The sequence below is a fragment of the Coturnix japonica genome, chromosome 6 (assembly GCF_054131305.1).
Source record: "Coturnix japonica strain WE chromosome 6, WE-NBRP24, whole genome shotgun sequence".
In the NCBI taxonomy this organism is placed as follows: Eukaryota; Metazoa; Chordata; class Aves; order Galliformes; family Phasianidae; genus Coturnix; species Coturnix japonica.
The window spans coordinates 38,314,995-38,322,589 of NC_140668.1; positions in this window are offsets into that span (position 1 = coordinate 38,314,995).

A 7,595-nucleotide genomic window follows, 5' to 3' on the forward strand; every position below is an offset into this window, starting at 1 on the left:
GCTCAGATTTTTTCCGCACTTTATTTGTCCAAGAGCTCTGCGGGGAGGGGAGGAGGAGGGGGGGGAGCAGCTCCCGCTTGCTCTGCAGCCAGCAGCTCACCTGCGCCAGCGGTGGTCCGGCTGCCGGCAGAGATGGTGATGATGCTGTGTGCAATGAGCCAGCTGCTCGCTGCAGAGTGCATGGAGAGGGGAGGGGGGGTTCCAAATCCAGCTCTGGGCGAGCATCCGAGCAAGCATCCTGCTTTCCAAAAGCAGCACAGAGCTGAGAGCACAAGCAAGCCAAGGGCGCACGGTGCAGCAGCGTGGATGGGAAGACCCCACCAGGGATCAGAAGCTGAGCGCGGGTGAAATCCCACCCAGTTTAAACAACACCTCCCCCCTGATTTGCTATTACCCCCATCCCACCACATCCTCTCTATCCTTCTCAGAATGGCCGCAATCCCCCCAGCAGCCCCACAGGGTTTGCAGGGCAGCGGCTCCTCCCCAGCACAAAGCTCAGAGCCGTGGCATCCACCACTTTTTTTCCATGCCATTTCCTTCAAACCAAGCTGCTTATGAAAGCTGCTTATGAAACGACTCCTCCTGCCCCGGGGCTGAGGTGAGCTCAGAAGACCCCTTCCAGCTCTTTTGTCTCCAGCCCAGCATCTCTCGCTAGGGTTGACAGCCAACATGATGTAAAAGGCGATTTCCTCACCCCGCTGGTGGGAAAACACTGGGAGGAACAGAGGGGGATGACTACGGCTTAAAAAATGTCAATTGTGCTCAGTGAGCTCTTTTTTGCCTCTTTATTTTTTATTTCTTTTTTTTACCTTTTTTTCCCCAAGAAGGAGGAACCACGCTGCCCCGTAGGAATAATAGGGTTATTCCAGATGTACTGAACCCTCTGTTTGCTGGGAAAGGGGTACGGGAGCAATGCAAACATCCCTGCGTTTGTTTTGCAAGCATCAACTAAACCTACAGCTCAGGATTTAGGCTGCTGGCTGGGGGCCCTATGGAGCTTTGTAGGTTGAAGAACAGCTCAACTCTTGGAAGAAATAAAGGAGGGGGGGTGAGGAATAGAGTTATCAGCTGTTGAGTGCTAGCTGGATGTGAGCGCCGCTGTCCTGCGCCGGATGGCCGCGGAGCCGTGCGGATGTTGGCCCCGCACACTGTGGTTATGGCTCTGGCTGGAAGCCCTTCTGAGAAACCCATTGCTGTGATTTACGGCTCTTCCGATGCGCTTGAATCCGCTCCTCTCCCACTGGCTGACCCGGGGGGGGACATCTGGCATGTGTCAGCGTCAGAGGGATGGATGGATGGGTGGATGGATGGATGGATGGATGGATGGATGGATGGATGGATGGATGGATGGATGGATGGGGGGAGAGGTGTGTGCATGCTCATGCGGAGATGGCACAAGCTGGGAGCAGTTGACAGAGGGGCCCCATCCAATGAAGGGTTCAATGCCCATCACTACGTTTTTTCTCATTAAGTGATGATGATTCAGGCAGAGGTGCCACGTGCTGTGCAGAGGGCAGCAGTTGGGGTCTGAGCACTGTGGAAGTGCCCTGTGCAATGCTGAGCACTCTGCCCTGCACCCAGCCCAGCCCCAGACACCTGGGATAGGGCTAAGGATGAGGGTGAACCCAGGGACTGGGGCAACCACCTGCACCCAGCTCATCCCAGTGGGATGCAGGAGGAGCATCTCCGTGTCCTCATTAGAGGGCTCATACCCTAACAGCATCATTCTAGGTGTTTTGCTACCTCCCTGCAGCACCAGGTGCAGAGCAAAATGGCATCTATTGATTTACTGAGAGGGAGCAGGTGTCCATTCCTCCTGCCCCAGCATCTCTGTTGCTCATCCTACACTACAGCAGTTTGGAGGCCATCAGCAGCATCTCCCTGTGCTGTGCCCCCCATGCATCTCTCATAACCAGCTTCTCTGTGGTGGTTTGAGCGCTCTTTGGTGGTTTCAATCTATTTCTGCCCTTCCCAAAGTGAAGCAGCAACATAGGAAAGGGATCACAGTTGCAGTTTTGGGGTGGGGGGCACCCTGCATCCCGCTGGCTATGGGTCAGGGGACACAGCCCCACTGCTGGGAGCCACAGCTGCTGCCAACTTTTTGCTTTGTGAGCCTGATTTCATAGGAAGCAAAGATTGCCCAACGCTGCTGGAGCAAGCGGGGTAATTGGCAGGCACCGTGCAGCATGGTGTTCATAAATCACCTCTGAGCCCACGGGAATCACAGTGGCAAATCCCAATCCCAGATACAGAGGAGGGGTGGGCAGCGTTGTGCTCTATGGACACCCTGCAAGGCCAGTCCCTATGCAACCCCCCTGAGCGGCTCTCAGCCCAGGCCCCCGGCCACAGGTTGGGTGCAAGGCACTCCAAACAAAGACCATATGGTTACAGTAATCCAAGCGCTTCATACGCCGTAAAATGACTAACTGTGAGAAGCCAGGAAGGCTCCCAGGGGCCCCGCAGCCAGCTCCGCCGTGGCCTTGGAACAGTAACCGGCTGTGTTCTCCCCAGCCAGCCCGTTCTTCCCGGCAGTCCCACCATTAAACATGCGTGCTGCTGCCTGAAGAAAGTGATAAGTCCGATTTAGGTGAAGGGGAATGGGGAAGCATGCACCCCCCAAGCAAAGAGTAGAGAGCAAAGCCCCTGCCCGGCCCCCCGCTGCCTCGATTTATGAATGAGCGCTGGCTTCACCTTGGCACTGCTGGTTTCCTCGATGCACGCGGGCAAGGAGGGGGGAAATCCTGGAATTATGAGGCTCCAGCACCAATTAGGGCTGTTTACATTGACGTAAAGTCTGGGTGAAGTCCCCACCCCTGCTCCGAGCGTATTTATGGCATTACTGCTGCTGACACTGACAAATGCAGGAGGGAAAGTCCCGGAGTGCTCCGATCCAGCACAGCACTGCGTGGGGGTATTCAGTGCAGCTCAGCACCAGGACTGCCAGCACCAATGGAAACCCACTCAGGTTAACCCTAATCCTAACCCTAACCCAGCCATAAGGCACCCCAAACCCCAAGCCGCCCCTCTGCGTTATATCTCAAGGGTGGAGGGAATGGGCAACATCCCTGCGGGGAGGAGATGTTCAGCCAAAGGAAGCACAGGAAAATGCTCCAGAAGTTTGGAAGCGCCCACGTTAGGACAATCCATCTCTGTCCTCTCCGCTTTGGGGACCTCAAAATGCTGTTGTCAGTGAGGTGATGGCACTCGGGCAGGCTCAGTGCCTCTCCAAAGCACTGAGGGCTCCTTTGGGATGCTCAGCCCCCTCCTCACCACCCCACTCACTGCTGCAGGGCACCCTGCTGGGTTACAGGCTCCAGCAGCACACAGAGCCCACAGAACAGACATAGCTGCTGTACAGCCAAAAAATCCCCAGGAAAGCTTTTTTTTTTCCCCTCTCCTCCATAAAGGGAAATACCTGAATCTGCTCCTCACCACCCACACTGCAGCCTGTGCATGAATTCAAGGAGAATCTTCAAATTCAGGCTAAGGCATCCCTACACTGAGAGTGAGATGCAGGCATGGAGTGGATGCAAACAGGGAGATGCTGGGGGTGGGTGCATTGGGACAGCCACAGAGTGGGGCTGGGATGCTGCTAAATGCAGCCAGCGCTGCAGTTGGCTGCAAGGAGATGGAGCAGCATGAAGCAAGGGAAAGGGGGACAGACCCCCAGGTTGTGTTACCTTGGGACCATAATATGTCAAGAAAGAGGAGTCATGCTCAGGATTCCCATGCCGCAAAGGAATGGAAAGCAAAAGGTTTCACTTCTGTCTCCCCTAATAACCTGGGGGACTCCTTACTACTGCATAGCAGCAAATGGGACCAGAAGGATGGAGTAATTGCTTTTACAGCAAATAAATGTCTGCTCGGCAGTTGGAAAAGAGCAGTTTGCTCCATGCAGGAGGGATTGCAAGGGTGCAGAGCACAGCCTGCGGGCTCCAAGCAACGCTTGCAGAGCGTGGTGGTGGATGCAGTGCCCCAAGCAGCACGTCCTGCGCATTGCTGAGCTCTGTTCTTAACGGATGACAGAGAGGAAATGAGTTGACGTTGGCTGCAAAGAGCTGTGCTTCCCAGCTGCTGGATGCGCTCACTTTTGCTGAGGTGAAAGCAGCCCACGTCTGCTCCCCAGTGCATGCACCTTGCTGGAAGCTACAGCAAGAGGAGGGGGAAGAACAGGAGCCGTGCTACCCCACAGCGAACCAAAAAGCAGAAGTTTCTGAAGCTCAGCTTACAAAAGCAAAATCCCCTTTCCTCATCCCAGCATTATTTTTGCCTGGGGTCTCAGCTCGGGGCTGATGCTGCCATTGCAAAGGGTGAAACTGAGGCTGAAAAAAAGCTGAAGCAGAGCCCTCTGCATCTCCACAGCCTTGTTTCACCCATAGAGGTACATCAGGGTGTGCTCATGGCAGCAGGTGCTGACCTCTGCCACCAGGCAAAGCTCTGCAGTGAGGACAGAGGGACACCAAGGAGCAAAGGGGACGGGATTTTGCAAGGCTGCGGTGCTGACATCTGCCTGCCAGGGCCCTGAGCCGGAGCGCTGGGTATTCCCAGAACAATAAAGCCACGGGGGGAGAAAAAAAAAAAACCCTTTTGTTTTGCAGGCAAGCGGCTGGAAGAGTTCCTGTGCAGGCGATTATATTGGCGCTGCTGCGGCTTTGCTGTAACGCTAATTATGCAGCAGTGGGGGAGGGCTCAGCCCCTGCTTCGCTTCTTTCCTCCCCCCCTCCCGATGCCATTCAAATTAAAGAAGCAAAGCTCAGCAGAGGGGCAGGGAAGCAGGCAATGGCACAAGCAGCTTGTTTGCAGCACATGTGCTGCTTTGCCCTGTGGTCCAACCCATGCTTTCATGCAATTCGGCATCCACCTGCAGCCCCACATCTGTGCTGTGCTCCCTGCTCCATCCTGGATCTGACCCTCATTGTAACGAGCTCTAAATCGCCCTGCCCTCCTGCAATGTGATGCTTTGCTCTCCCTACACACACGTAATAAAACCCCATCCCTGCTGCCCAGCATCCCCCTCCAGCAGCATCTGGTGGTGCCAACCCCATCACCACAGGGTTCAGCACCATAGAGGTGTTACATCTAGGTTCTATGTGCACCCCACAGCCACCAATGTGCCTTTGTGCTCCCCTGGATTAAAGGAGGATTTCTACCTCTGAAAGGCCCTGCAGAGTCTGATTGCAGAGGGGATCAGCTGGCACCCAACTTCTGAGGGTAGAGGTGCAGGTCTTGCTTGGGTTTTGCTCTGCAGTGAAGCAAAAGCAGCAGGTACTTGTTAATTACTCCTGCAAAATCCACACTACAAGGAAAAGACAGACCTCACCTGGTGGTGTGGTGCATCCAACAGGAGGCAATGGGGAGGGACAGCAGCATCCCATGAGAGAATGCCCCCATCCCCACCTCTCTAAAGCAGAGCTTGGTGCTATGCTCAATGGCAGAGCCACAGCAGGAGAGCAACTGGAGGAAGCAGCAGCACAAGCCCATGAGGTGCATGTCCAGTTTGGGAGCAAAAAGAACCTCCTTTAGCTGTGCTCTGATCTGGACCCCACAGCAACAGCCAGCCATGAGCGGCTCAGAGCAGCCAGGGTGCCCACAGCTCAGTCCTGAGATGGAGATCACAGTCGCTTATGGAAAAACAATCTCTGGCCGAGCTGTGCTGCCAGCCCCAGACAGGGACTCCTTGTTCTGCTGGGCTGGGAGGTAAATCACCGCCTGTGCCTGCAGACACTGCGCATCACTCGGCTCCGGCTGCTCCCTCCTCCCCCAGTCCATGTGTGTTGGATCTGGGGAGACTCCAGCCTGGAGTCAGGATGCTCACAGCTCCCACCGAGCATCCCCAGGGCAGTGCTGGGACCATCCATCCTCCCATCCATGCTGGTTCTCCTCAGGGGGGTGAGGGGTGAAAGCAATTCGTGCCATCCCCTCAGCTCCTTCCCCCAGCCCCATCCCGCTGACATTCCCAGCACGCAGCAGATGGCTGCAGGAGCTGCACAGACGGCTCCATCTCAGATCCACCCTCTGGAGGCATTTCGCCCCTGCATAGGGACACATCCCACCCCCCCATCACTAGCACTGAGGGGACCGAGGGCCACTATCACGTTTTGTTGGCATTTTCCCCCTCTAACTATGGGGGTTTTCAAAGCTCTTTCCCTCTCCTCTCTGCCCTATGCTCCTCTTTTATGATCTGGGCTGGATTTGTGAATGGGCCATTGTAATGGGGCCAGGGAGAGGGAAGGGAGCAGATGGGAGAACGCTTTCTCGGGCACTGAGCGATACAGCCAGGTGCTCCAGGAGCCTGCTCTGAAGGTTACCCAGATCCAGGAAACACAGTGTACAAATGGCCTCACAGACAGGCAGGCTGCCCTTGTAGCCCCCAACTGACCCTTAGCACGAAGGCTCCTTGCTGTCAGCAGAGCTCTATGAGATTTGCTCCCATTTTGCTGCCAGAAGCTCCTTGTAGCTGCACTCCCTGTGCTTTCCAGGGCAGGAATTGCCCAGACCAACCTCTCTGGGCAGTCTTTCAGTTCTGCTTTGCAGAAACCCCAAGTCCAAATACGGCATCATTTTGGCCCCTGTTCCTTTCCTCCCATGCCTGCAAATCTGCCTGCACGTCACACCCCATCCCATCCCATCCCTGGAGCAATGAGTGCAGCAGGGAACTGGGGCTGCACCCCATGGCCATATACTAAAGCTGTATGGCTGGGGGGAGTTAGGCACCTCTCCCACCCCCAGCCCTCCTGCTTCTTGCAGTCACTCCATCTCAGCACTGGGGTGTCTGGCACGCTCCCCTCCAAGGATGCACACACACATTCCACAGGCTTTCCCCTTTGGAGTCACAGTGGCTGGAGAATCCCAGCTATTCCAGCATCTTTATCTTCTTTTGGCTGCCATCGTTCCTCTGGCCACATCATAAATCCAGCACTGCTTCACTTTTAACCAAGCTGCACTTTTTAACCTCCCTCCTCAAGCAGGATGGGGGTCTGATCCTTGCCCCCCCCCCCCTGCACTGAAGGGTGCCAACAAAAGCTCCTTGCAAGAACATCTTGTCATCACTGATGGATGACACAGAGCCAGCTCCGGGGGCTGTATCTACACACAGCCCGGCCACCTGGCTGTCACAACACAGGGACAACCCAAGGATCACGCTGCTGGAGGGGGAAGCCACCCTGGGTTGAGGAAGGGGTGATGCTCATAGGGACGTGGGTGCCACTCATGAGGACATGGTATCACATAGAGGGATGCCATGTGCTTTAACAGAGGCTGCTGGTGGCTGCCGAGTGTCACACACAGCGCTGAGCTGGGAGAATTAATTCTCTCCATCCTGTGTGGCTTCCTCCATAAGGTATCAGCGCTGCTCTTGATTAGAGGAAAGCTTCCCATATTACAGGCTTTTGGCTCCAGGGAGGAACGAGCTGGCCAATTGCAATTATTAAGACATTTAAAGTGCATTTAACCCAGGAGCCCTTATTTTCCCCTTTCAGTGTAACCACTAATTCCTCCTAAATGGTCTGCTCCGTGCTCCCAACCAGACAAAGGCTTTAATGTTTGCCTGAAGAGCCTCATAGCACAGGCACTGCGGGGAGAAAAATGCATAGCTG